Consider the following 9,220-nt stretch of genomic DNA (forward strand, 5'->3'; position numbering starts at 1 on the left):
GTCTAAATTTTCTGTAATAAGCGTTTCTCGCCGAGGAAGTAGCAGTGATAGGCTCAGGGATTTAGTTCCTACGTTTGTGTAAATAACGAGACGTCTATGAAACGGCTGAATATTGGTGCGACTATGTGACCTATATAGCACATTAAACGAGTAATGCCTGTAAGAGCAAGCAATTTTAAGATAATTCGAAGATTTATCATTAACCTACGGAGGCTAAGAATCCCATGATTATCAACTAGCTATTACAAGCTGAGCAAATGAATTTCCTTTAAAATAGGTTTAAAACATAGGGAGGTTCTGACCGAGTGGGCATGCTCTGGAGCCTCTTTGCTCGTGAGATTAGAAAAACAGTCCTCTGGGCCGGATTTGAACCAGCGACCTATGGATAACTGTGAATCCTCCACTACAGTCCACCGCTCTACCAACTGAGCTACCAGAGGCTCTGCTTACTTTGTTATTCGTACTGATTGCTTTAGCTCCGTCCCTGTCTTTCGTTTCCACACACAGCTACTCAGCGCGGCCATATAGACGCACAGAAATGCAGCCATCGGCTGCAACTGCAAACATTGCCCAGATTAAGTTTTATAATGCTCGATCGTATCAATTAGGTTAAAAAATGCAAGTAGGAAGTGTCTGAATTATGTCAGAGTACTGCTAAGTGTATTTACGAGTCCCATGCTCCTGTCTGGTTCCATGGTGTAACGGTTAGCACTCTGGACTCTGAATCCAGCGATCCGAGTTCGAATCTCGGTGGAACCTTCGTTTAGTCTAAATTTTCTGTAATAAGCGTTTCTCGCCGAGGAAGTAGCAGTGATAGGCTCAGGGATTTAGTTCCTACGTTTGTGTAAATAACGAGACGTCTATGAAACGGCTGAATATTGGTGCGACTATGTGACCTATATAGCACATTAAACGAGTAATGCCTGTAAGAGCAAGCAATTTTAAGATAATTCGAAGATTTATCATTAACCTACGGAGGCTAAGAATCCCATGATTATCAACTAGCTATTACAAGCTGAGCAAATGAATTTCCTTTAAAATAGGTTTAAAACATAGGGAGGTTCTGACCGAGTGGGCATGCTCTGGAGCCTCTTTGCTCGTGAGATTAGAAAAACAGTCCTCTGGGCCGGATTTGAACCAGCGACCTATGGATAACTGTGAATCCTCCACTACAGTCCACCGCTCTACCAACTGAGCTACCAGAGGCTCTGCTTACTTTGTTATTCGTACTGATTGCTTTAGCTCCGTCCCTGTCTTTCGTTTCCACACACAGCTACTCAGCGCGGCCATATAGACGCACAGAAATGCAGCCATCGGCTGCAACTGCAAACATTGCCCAGATTAAGTTTTATAATGCTCGATCGTATCAATTAGGTTAAAAAATGCAAGTAGGAAGTGTCTGAATTATGTCAGAGTACTGCTAAGTGTATTTACGAGTCCCATGCTCCTGTCTGGTTCCATGGTGTAACGGTTAGCACTCTGGACTCTGAATCCAGCGATCCGAGTTCGAATCTCGGTGGAACCTTCGTTTAGTCTAAATTTTCTGTAATAAGCGTTTCTCGCCGAGGAAGTAGCAGTGATAGGCTCAGGGATTTAGTTCCTACGTTTGTGTAAATAACGAGACGTCTATGAAACGGCTGAATATTGGTGCGACTATGTGACCTATATAGCACATTAAACGAGTAATGCCTGTAAGAGCAAGCAATTTTAAGATAATTCGAAGATTTATCATTAACCTACGGAGGCTAAGAATCCCATGATTATCAACTAGCTATTACAAGCTGAGCAAATGAATTTCCTTTAAAATAGGTTTAAAACATAGGGAGGTTCTGACCGAGTGGGCATGCTCTGGAGCCTCTTTGCTCGTGAGATTAGAAAAACAGTCCTCTGGGCCGGATTTGAACCAGCGACCTATGGATAACTGTGAATCCTCCACTACAGTCCACCGCTCTACCAACTGAGCTACCAGAGGCTCTGCTTACTTTGTTATTCGTACTGATTGCTTTAGCTCCGTCCCTGTCTTTCGTTTCCACACACAGCTACTCAGCGCGGCCATATAGACGCACAGAAATGCAGCCATCGGCTGCAACTGCAAACATTGCCCAGATTAAGTTTTATAATGCTCGATCGTATCAATTAGGTTAAAAAATGCAAGTAGGAAGTGTCTGAATTATGTCAGAGTACTGCTAAGTGTATTTACGAGTCCCATGCTCCTGTCTGGTTCCATGGTGTAACGGTTAGCACTCTGGACTCTGAATCCAGCGATCCGAGTTCGAATCTCGGTGGAACCTTCGTTTAGTCTAAATTTTCTGTAATAAGCGTTTCTCGCCGAGGAAGTAGCAGTGATAGGCTCAGGGATTTAGTTCCTACGTTTGTGTAAATAACGAGACGTCTATGAAACGGCTGAATATTGGTGCGACTATGTGACCTATATAGCACATTAAACGAGTAATGCCTGTAAGAGCAAGCAATTTTAAGATAATTCGAAGATTTATCATTAACCTACGGAGGCTAAGAATCCCATGATTATCAACTAGCTATTACAAGCTGAGCAAATGAATTTCCTTTAAAATAGGTTTAAAACATAGGGAGGTTCTGACCGAGTGGGCATGCTCTGGAGCCTCTTTGCTCGTGAGATTAGAAAAACAGTCCTCTGGGCCGGATTTGAACCAGCGACCTACGGATAACTGTGAATCCTCCACTACAGTCCACCGCTCTACCAACTGAGCTACCAGAGGCTCTGCTTACTTTGTTATTCGTACTGATTGCTTTAGCTCCGTCCCTGTCTTTCGTTTCCACACACAGCTACTCAGCGCGGCCATATAGACGCACAGAAATGCAGCCATCGGCTGCAACTGCAAACATTGCCCAGATTAAGTTTTATAATGCTCGATCGTATCAATTAGGTTAAAAAATGCAAGTAGGAAGTGTCTGAATTATGTCAGAGTACTGCTAAGTGTATTTACGAGTCCCATGCTCCTGTCTGGTTCCATGGTGTAACGGTTAGCACTCTGGACTCTGAATCCAGCGATCCGAGTTCGAATCTCGGTGGAACCTTCGTTTAGTCTAAATTTTCTGTAATAAGCGTTTCTCGCCGAGGAAGTAGCAGTGATAGGCTCAGGGATTTAGTTCCTACGTTTGTGTAAATAACGAGACGTCTATGAAACGGCTGAATATTGGTGCGACTATGTGACCTATATAGCACATTAAACGAGTAATGCCTGTAAGAGCAAGCAATTTTAAGATAATTCGAAGATTTATCATTAACCTACGGAGGCTAAGAATCCCATGATTATCAACTAGCTATTACAAGCTGAGCAAATGAATTTCCTTTAAAATAGGTTTAAAACATAGGGAGGTTCTGACCGAGTGGGCATGCTCTGGAGCCTCTTTGCTCGTGAGATTAGAAAAACAGTCCTCTGGGCCGGATTTGAACCAGCGACCTACGGATAACTGTGAATCCTCCACTACAGTCCACCGCTCTACCAACTGAGCTACCAGAGGCTCTGCTTACTTTGTTATTCGTACTGATTGCTTTAGCTCCGTCCCTGTCTTTCGTTTCCACACACAGCTACTCAGCGCGGCCATATAGACGCACAGAAATGCAGCCATCGGCTGCAACTGCAAACATTGCCCAGATTAAGTTTTATAATGCTCGATCGTATCAATTAGGTTAAAAAATGCAAGTAGGAAGTGTCTGAATTATGTCAGAGTACTGCTAAGTGTATTTACGAGTCCCATGCTCCTGTCTGGTTCCATGGTGTAACGGTTAGCACTCTGGACTCTGAATCCAGCGATCCGAGTTCGAATCTCGGTGGAACCTTCGTTTAGTCTAAATTTTCTGTAATAAGCGTTTCTCGCCGAGGAAGTAGCAGTGATAGGCTCAGGGATTTAGTTCCTACGTTTGTGTAAATAACGAGACGTCTATGAAACGGCTGAATATTGGTGCGACTATGTGACCTATATAGCACATTAAACGAGTAATGCCTGTAAGAGCAAGCAATTTTAAGATAATTCGAAGATTTATCATTAACCTACGGAGGCTAAGAATCCCATGATTATCAACTAGCTATTACAAGCTGAGCAAATGAATTTCCTTTAAAATAGGTTTAAAACATAGGGAGGTTCTGACCGAGTGGGCATGCTCTGGAGCCTCTTTGCTCGTGAGATTAGAAAAACAGTCCTCTGGGCCGGATTTGAACCAGCGACCTATGGATAACTGTGAATCCTCCACTACAGTCCACCGCTCTACCAACTGAGCTACCAGAGGCTCTGCTTACTTTGTTATTCGTACTGATTGCTTTAGCTCCGTCCCTGTCTTTCGTTTCCACACACAGCTACTCAGCGCGGCCATATAGACGCACAGAAATGCAGCCATCGGCTGCAACTGCAAACATTGCCCAGATTAAGTTTTATAATGCTCGATCGTATCAATTAGGTTAAAAAATGCAAGTAGGAAGTGTCTGAATTATGTCAGAGTACTGCTAAGTGTATTTACGAGTCCCATGCTCCTGTCTGGTTCCATGGTGTAACGGTTAGCACTCTGGACTCTGAATCCAGCGATCCGAGTTCGAATCTCGGTGGAACCTTCGTTTAGTCTAAATTTTCTGTAATAAGCGTTTCTCGCCGAGGAAGTAGCAGTGATAGGCTCAGGGATTTAGTTCCTACGTTTGTGTAAATAACGAGACGTCTATGAAACGGCTGAATATTGGTGCGACTATGTGACCTATATAGCACATTAAACGAGTAATGCCTGTAAGAGCAAGCAATTTTAAGATAATTCGAAGATTTATCATTAACCTACGGAGGCTAAGAATCCCATGATTATCAACTAGCTATTACAAGCTGAGCAAATGAATTTCCTTTAAAATAGGTTTAAAACATAGGGAGGTTCTGACCGAGTGGGCATGCTCTGGAGCCTCTTTGCTCGTGAGATTAGAAAAACAGTCCTCTGGGCCGGATTTGAACCAGCGACCTACGGATAACTGTGAATCCTCCACTACAGTCCACCGCTCTACCAACTGAGCTACCAGAGGCTCTGCTTACTTTGTTATTCGTACTGATTGCTTTAGCTCCGTCCCTGTCTTTCGTTTCCACACACAGCTACTCAGCGCGGCCATATAGACGCACAGAAATGCAGCCATCGGCTGCAACTGCAAACATTGCCCAGATTAAGTTTTATAATGCTCGATCGTATCAATTAGGTTAAAAAATGCAAGTAGGAAGTGTCTGAATTATGTCAGAGTACTGCTAAGTGTATTTACGAGTCCCATGCTCCTGTCTGGTTCCATGGTGTAACGGTTAGCACTCTGGACTCTGAATCCAGCGATCCGAGTTCGAATCTCGGTGGAACCTTCGTTTAGTCTAAATTTTCTGTAATAAGCGTTTCTCGCCGAGGAAGTAGCAGTGATAGGCTCAGGGATTTAGTTCCTACGTTTGTGTAAATAACGAGACGTCTATGAAACGGCTGAATATTGGTGCGACTATGTGACCTATATAGCACATTAAACGAGTAATGCCTGTAAGAGCAAGCAATTTTAAGATAATTCGAAGATTTATCATTAACCTACGGAGGCTAAGAATCCCATGATTATCAACTAGCTATTACAAGCTGAGCAAATGAATTTCCTTTAAAATAGGTTTAAAACATAGGGAGGTTCTGACCGAGTGGGCATGCTCTGGAGCCTCTTTGCTCGTGAGATTAGAAAAACAGTCCTCTGGGCCGGATTTGAACCAGCGACCTACGGATAACTGTGAATCCTCCACTACAGTCCACCGCTCTACCAACTGAGCTACCAGAGGCTCTGCTTACTTTGTTATTCGTACTGATTGCTTTAGCTCCGTCCCTGTCTTTCGTTTCCACACACAGCTACTCAGCGCGGCCATATAGACGCACAGAAATGCAGCCATCGGCTGCAACTGCAAACATTGCCCAGATTAAGTTTTATAATGCTCGATCGTATCAATTAGGTTAAAAAATGCAAGTAGGAAGTGTCTGAATTATGTCAGAGTACTGCTAAGTGTATTTACGAGTCCCATGCTCCTGTCTGGTTCCATGGTGTAACGGTTAGCACTCTGGACTCTGAATCCAGCGATCCGAGTTCGAATCTCGGTGGAACCTTCGTTTAGTCTAAATTTTCTGTAATAAGCGTTTCTCGCCGAGGAAGTAGCAGTGATAGGCTCAGGGATTTAGTTCCTACGTTTGTGTAAATAACGAGACGTCTATGAAACGGCTGAATATTGGTGCGACTATGTGACCTATATAGCACATTAAACGAGTAATGCCTGTAAGAGCAAGCAATTTTAAGATAATTCGAAGATTTATCATTAACCTACGGAGGCTAAGAATCCCATGATTATCAACTAGCTATTACAAGCTGAGCAAATGAATTTCCTTTAAAATAGGTTTAAAACATAGGGAGGTTCTGACCGAGTGGGCATGCTCTGGAGCCTCTTTGCTCGTGAGATTAGAAAAACAGTCCTCTGGGCCGGATTTGAACCAGCGACCTATGGATAACTGTGAATCCTCCACTACAGTCCACCGCTCTACCAACTGAGCTACCAGAGGCTCTGCTTACTTTCTTATTCGTACTGATTGCTTTAGCTCCGTCCCTGTCTTTCGTTTCCACACACAGCTACTCAGCGCGGCCATATAGACGCACAGAAATGCAGCCATCGGCTGCAACTGCAAACATTGCCCAGATTAAGTTTTATAATGCTCGATCGTATCAATTAGGTTAAAAAATGCAAGTAGGAAGTGTCTGAATTATGTCAGAGTACTGCTAAGTGTATTTACGAGTCCCATGCTCCTGTCTGGTTCCATGGTGTAACGGTTAGCACTCTGGACTCTGAATCCAGCGATCCGAGTTCGAATCTCGGTGGAACCTTCGTTTAGTCTAAATTTTCTGTAATAAGCGTTTCTCGCCGAGGAAGTAGCAGTGATAGGCTCAGGGATTTAGTTCCTACGTTTGTGTAAATAACGAGACGTCTATGAAACGGCTGAATATTGGTGCGACTATGTGACCTATATAGCACATTAAACGAGTAATGCCTGTAAGAGCAAGCAATTTTAAGATAATTCGAAGATTTATCATTAACCTACGGAGGCTAAGAATCCCATGATTATCAACTAGCTATTACAAGCTGAGCAAATGAATTTCCTTTAAAATAGGTTTAAAACATAGGGAGGTTCTGACCGAGTGGGCATGCTCTGGAGCCTCTTTGCTCGTGAGATTAGAAAAACAGTCCTCTTGGCCGGATTTGAACCAGCGACCTATGGATAACTGTGAATCCTCCACTACAGTCCACCGCTCTACCAACTGAGCTACCAGAGGCTCTGCTTACTTTGTTATTCGTACTGATTGCTTTAGCTCCGTCCCTGTCTTTCGTTTCCACACACAGCTACTCAGCGCGGCCATATAGACGCACAGAAATGCAGCCATCGGCTGCAACTGCAAACATTGCCCAGATTAAGTTTTATAATGCTCGATCGTATCAATTAGGTTAAAAAATGCAAGTAGGAAGTGTCTGAATTATGTCAGAGTACTGCTAAGTGTATTTACGAGTCCCATGCTCCTGTCTGGTTCCATGGTGTAACGGTTAGCACTCTGGACTCTGAATCCAGCGATCCGAGTTCGAATCTCGGTGGAACCTTCGTTTAGTCTAAATTTTCTGTAATAAGCGTTTCTCGCCGAGGAAGTAGCAGTGATAGGCTCAGGGATTTAGTTCCTACGTTTGTGTAAATAACGAGACGTCTATGAAACGGCTGAATATTGGTGCGACTATGTGACCTATATAGCACATTAAACGAGTAATGCCTGTAAGAGCAAGCAATTTTAAGATAATTCGAAGATTTATCATTAACCTACGGAGGCTAAGAATCCCATGATTATCAACTAGCTATTACAAGCTGAGCAAATGAATTTCCTTTAAAATAGGTTTAAAACATAGGGAGGTTCTGACCGAGTGGGCATGCTCTGGAGCCTCTTTGCTCGTGAGATTAGAAAAACAGTCCTCTGGGCCGGATTTGAACCAGCGACCTATGGATAACTGTGAATCCTCCACTACAGTCCACCGCTCTACCAACTGAGCTACCAGAGGCTCTGCTTACTTTGTTATTCGTACTGATTGCTTTAGCTCCGTCCCTGTCTTTCGTTTCCACACACAGCTACTCAGCGCGGCCATATAGACGCACAGAAATGCAGCCATCGGCTGCAACTGCAAACATTGCCCAGATTAAGTTTTATAATGCTCGATCGTATCAATTAGGTTAAAAAATGCAAGTAGGAAGTGTCTGAATTATGTCAGAGTACTGCTAAGTGTATTTACGAGTCCCATGCTCCTGTCTGGTTCCATGGTGTAACGGTTAGCACTCTGGACTCTGAATCCAGCGATCCGAGTTCGAATCTCGGTGGAACCTTCGTTTAGTCTAAATTTTCTGTAATAAGCGTTTCTCGCCGAGGAAGTAGCAGTGATAGGCTCAGGGATTTAGTTCCTACGTTTGTGTAAATAACGAGACGTCTATGAAACGGCTGAATATTGGTGCGACTATGTGACCTATATAGCACATTAAACGAGTAATGCCTGTAAGAGCAAGCAATTTTAAGATAATTCGAAGATTTATCATTAACCTACGGAGGCTAAGAATCCCATGATTATCAACTAGCTATTACAAGCTGAGCAAATGAATTTCCTTTAAAATAGGTTTAAAACATAGGGAGGTTCTGACCGAGTGGGCATGCTCTGGAGCCTCTTTGCTCGTGAGATTAGAAAAACAGTCCTCTGGGCCGGATTTGAACCAGCGACCTATGGATAACTGTGAATCCTCCACTACAGTCCACCGCTCTACCAACTGAGCTACCAGAGGCTCTGCTTACTTTGTTATTCGTACTGATTGCTTTAGCTCCGTCCCTGTCTTTCGTTTCCACACACAGCTACTCAGCGCGGCCATATAGACGCACAGAAATGCAGCCATCGGCTGCAACTGCAAACATTGCCCAGATTAAGTTTTATAATGCTCGATCGTATCAATTAGGTTAAAAAATGCAAGTAGGAAGTGTCTGAATTATGTCAGAGTACTGCTAAGTGTATTTACGAGTCCCATGCTCCTGTCTGGTTCCATGGTGTAACGGTTAGCACTCTGGACTCTGAATCCAGCGATCCGAGTTCGAATCTCGGTGGAACCTTCGTTTAGTCTAAATTTTCTGTAATAAGCGTTTCT

At 43.5% G+C, this 9,220-nt stretch overlaps 24 non-coding genes across 24 annotated transcripts; 12 read left to right on the plus strand and 12 right to left on the minus strand.

Moving 5' to 3' along the window:
* Nucleotides 1-351: 351 nt before the first annotated feature.
* Nucleotides 352-440, minus strand: Trnay-gua (transfer RNA tyrosine (anticodon GUA)). Its single transcript is given in 2 exon segments — nucleotides 352-387; nucleotides 404-440. It is a non-coding gene; the product is annotated as a tRNA-Tyr (tRNA).
* A 247-nt stretch (nucleotides 441-687) lies between these two features.
* Trnaq-cug (transfer RNA glutamine (anticodon CUG)) lies at nucleotides 688-759 on the plus strand. Its single transcript has one exon. It is a non-coding gene; the product is annotated as a tRNA-Gln (tRNA).
* A 358-nt stretch (nucleotides 760-1,117) lies between these two features.
* Nucleotides 1,118-1,206, minus strand: Trnay-gua (transfer RNA tyrosine (anticodon GUA)). Its single transcript is given in 2 exon segments — nucleotides 1,118-1,153; nucleotides 1,170-1,206. It is a non-coding gene; the product is annotated as a tRNA-Tyr (tRNA).
* Nucleotides 1,207-1,453: 247 nt separating this feature from the next.
* Trnaq-cug (transfer RNA glutamine (anticodon CUG)) lies at nucleotides 1,454-1,525 on the plus strand. Its single transcript has one exon. It is a non-coding gene; the product is annotated as a tRNA-Gln (tRNA).
* A 358-nt stretch (nucleotides 1,526-1,883) lies between these two features.
* On the minus strand, nucleotides 1,884-1,972 carry Trnay-gua (transfer RNA tyrosine (anticodon GUA)). Its single transcript is given in 2 exon segments — nucleotides 1,884-1,919; nucleotides 1,936-1,972. It is a non-coding gene; the product is annotated as a tRNA-Tyr (tRNA).
* Nucleotides 1,973-2,219: 247 nt separating this feature from the next.
* Nucleotides 2,220-2,291, plus strand: Trnaq-cug (transfer RNA glutamine (anticodon CUG)). The gene has a single exon. It is a non-coding gene; the product is annotated as a tRNA-Gln (tRNA).
* Nucleotides 2,292-2,649: 358 nt separating this feature from the next.
* On the minus strand, nucleotides 2,650-2,738 carry Trnay-gua (transfer RNA tyrosine (anticodon GUA)). Its single transcript is given in 2 exon segments — nucleotides 2,650-2,685; nucleotides 2,702-2,738. It is a non-coding gene; the product is annotated as a tRNA-Tyr (tRNA).
* Nucleotides 2,739-2,985: 247 nt separating this feature from the next.
* Trnaq-cug (transfer RNA glutamine (anticodon CUG)) lies at nucleotides 2,986-3,057 on the plus strand. Its single transcript has one exon. It is a non-coding gene; the product is annotated as a tRNA-Gln (tRNA).
* A 358-nt stretch (nucleotides 3,058-3,415) lies between these two features.
* On the minus strand, nucleotides 3,416-3,504 carry Trnay-gua (transfer RNA tyrosine (anticodon GUA)). The gene is given in 2 exon segments: nucleotides 3,416-3,451; nucleotides 3,468-3,504. It is a non-coding gene; the product is annotated as a tRNA-Tyr (tRNA).
* A 247-nt stretch (nucleotides 3,505-3,751) lies between these two features.
* Nucleotides 3,752-3,823, plus strand: Trnaq-cug (transfer RNA glutamine (anticodon CUG)). The gene has a single exon. It is a non-coding gene; the product is annotated as a tRNA-Gln (tRNA).
* A 358-nt stretch (nucleotides 3,824-4,181) lies between these two features.
* Nucleotides 4,182-4,270, minus strand: Trnay-gua (transfer RNA tyrosine (anticodon GUA)). Its single transcript is given in 2 exon segments — nucleotides 4,182-4,217; nucleotides 4,234-4,270. It is a non-coding gene; the product is annotated as a tRNA-Tyr (tRNA).
* A 247-nt stretch (nucleotides 4,271-4,517) lies between these two features.
* Trnaq-cug (transfer RNA glutamine (anticodon CUG)) lies at nucleotides 4,518-4,589 on the plus strand. Its single transcript has one exon. It is a non-coding gene; the product is annotated as a tRNA-Gln (tRNA).
* Nucleotides 4,590-4,947: 358 nt separating this feature from the next.
* On the minus strand, nucleotides 4,948-5,036 carry Trnay-gua (transfer RNA tyrosine (anticodon GUA)). Its single transcript is given in 2 exon segments — nucleotides 4,948-4,983; nucleotides 5,000-5,036. It is a non-coding gene; the product is annotated as a tRNA-Tyr (tRNA).
* Nucleotides 5,037-5,283: 247 nt separating this feature from the next.
* On the plus strand, nucleotides 5,284-5,355 carry Trnaq-cug (transfer RNA glutamine (anticodon CUG)). The gene has a single exon. It is a non-coding gene; the product is annotated as a tRNA-Gln (tRNA).
* A 358-nt stretch (nucleotides 5,356-5,713) lies between these two features.
* Trnay-gua (transfer RNA tyrosine (anticodon GUA)) lies at nucleotides 5,714-5,802 on the minus strand. Its single transcript is given in 2 exon segments — nucleotides 5,714-5,749; nucleotides 5,766-5,802. It is a non-coding gene; the product is annotated as a tRNA-Tyr (tRNA).
* A 247-nt stretch (nucleotides 5,803-6,049) lies between these two features.
* Trnaq-cug (transfer RNA glutamine (anticodon CUG)) lies at nucleotides 6,050-6,121 on the plus strand. The gene has a single exon. It is a non-coding gene; the product is annotated as a tRNA-Gln (tRNA).
* A 358-nt stretch (nucleotides 6,122-6,479) lies between these two features.
* On the minus strand, nucleotides 6,480-6,568 carry Trnay-gua (transfer RNA tyrosine (anticodon GUA)). The gene is given in 2 exon segments: nucleotides 6,480-6,515; nucleotides 6,532-6,568. It is a non-coding gene; the product is annotated as a tRNA-Tyr (tRNA).
* Nucleotides 6,569-6,815: 247 nt separating this feature from the next.
* Nucleotides 6,816-6,887, plus strand: Trnaq-cug (transfer RNA glutamine (anticodon CUG)). The gene has a single exon. It is a non-coding gene; the product is annotated as a tRNA-Gln (tRNA).
* Nucleotides 6,888-7,245: 358 nt separating this feature from the next.
* Trnay-gua (transfer RNA tyrosine (anticodon GUA)) lies at nucleotides 7,246-7,334 on the minus strand. Its single transcript is given in 2 exon segments — nucleotides 7,246-7,281; nucleotides 7,298-7,334. It is a non-coding gene; the product is annotated as a tRNA-Tyr (tRNA).
* Nucleotides 7,335-7,581: 247 nt separating this feature from the next.
* On the plus strand, nucleotides 7,582-7,653 carry Trnaq-cug (transfer RNA glutamine (anticodon CUG)). Its single transcript has one exon. It is a non-coding gene; the product is annotated as a tRNA-Gln (tRNA).
* A 358-nt stretch (nucleotides 7,654-8,011) lies between these two features.
* On the minus strand, nucleotides 8,012-8,100 carry Trnay-gua (transfer RNA tyrosine (anticodon GUA)). Its single transcript is given in 2 exon segments — nucleotides 8,012-8,047; nucleotides 8,064-8,100. It is a non-coding gene; the product is annotated as a tRNA-Tyr (tRNA).
* A 247-nt stretch (nucleotides 8,101-8,347) lies between these two features.
* Trnaq-cug (transfer RNA glutamine (anticodon CUG)) lies at nucleotides 8,348-8,419 on the plus strand. The gene has a single exon. It is a non-coding gene; the product is annotated as a tRNA-Gln (tRNA).
* Nucleotides 8,420-8,777: 358 nt separating this feature from the next.
* Nucleotides 8,778-8,866, minus strand: Trnay-gua (transfer RNA tyrosine (anticodon GUA)). Its single transcript is given in 2 exon segments — nucleotides 8,778-8,813; nucleotides 8,830-8,866. It is a non-coding gene; the product is annotated as a tRNA-Tyr (tRNA).
* A 247-nt stretch (nucleotides 8,867-9,113) lies between these two features.
* Trnaq-cug (transfer RNA glutamine (anticodon CUG)) lies at nucleotides 9,114-9,185 on the plus strand. The gene has a single exon. It is a non-coding gene; the product is annotated as a tRNA-Gln (tRNA).
* Nucleotides 9,186-9,220: the final 35 nt, after the last annotated feature.

Source organism: Schistocerca cancellata, unplaced genomic scaffold (genome assembly GCF_023864275.1).
Source record: "Schistocerca cancellata isolate TAMUIC-IGC-003103 unplaced genomic scaffold, iqSchCanc2.1 HiC_scaffold_487, whole genome shotgun sequence".
NCBI lineage: Eukaryota > Metazoa > Arthropoda > Insecta > Orthoptera > Acrididae > Schistocerca > Schistocerca cancellata.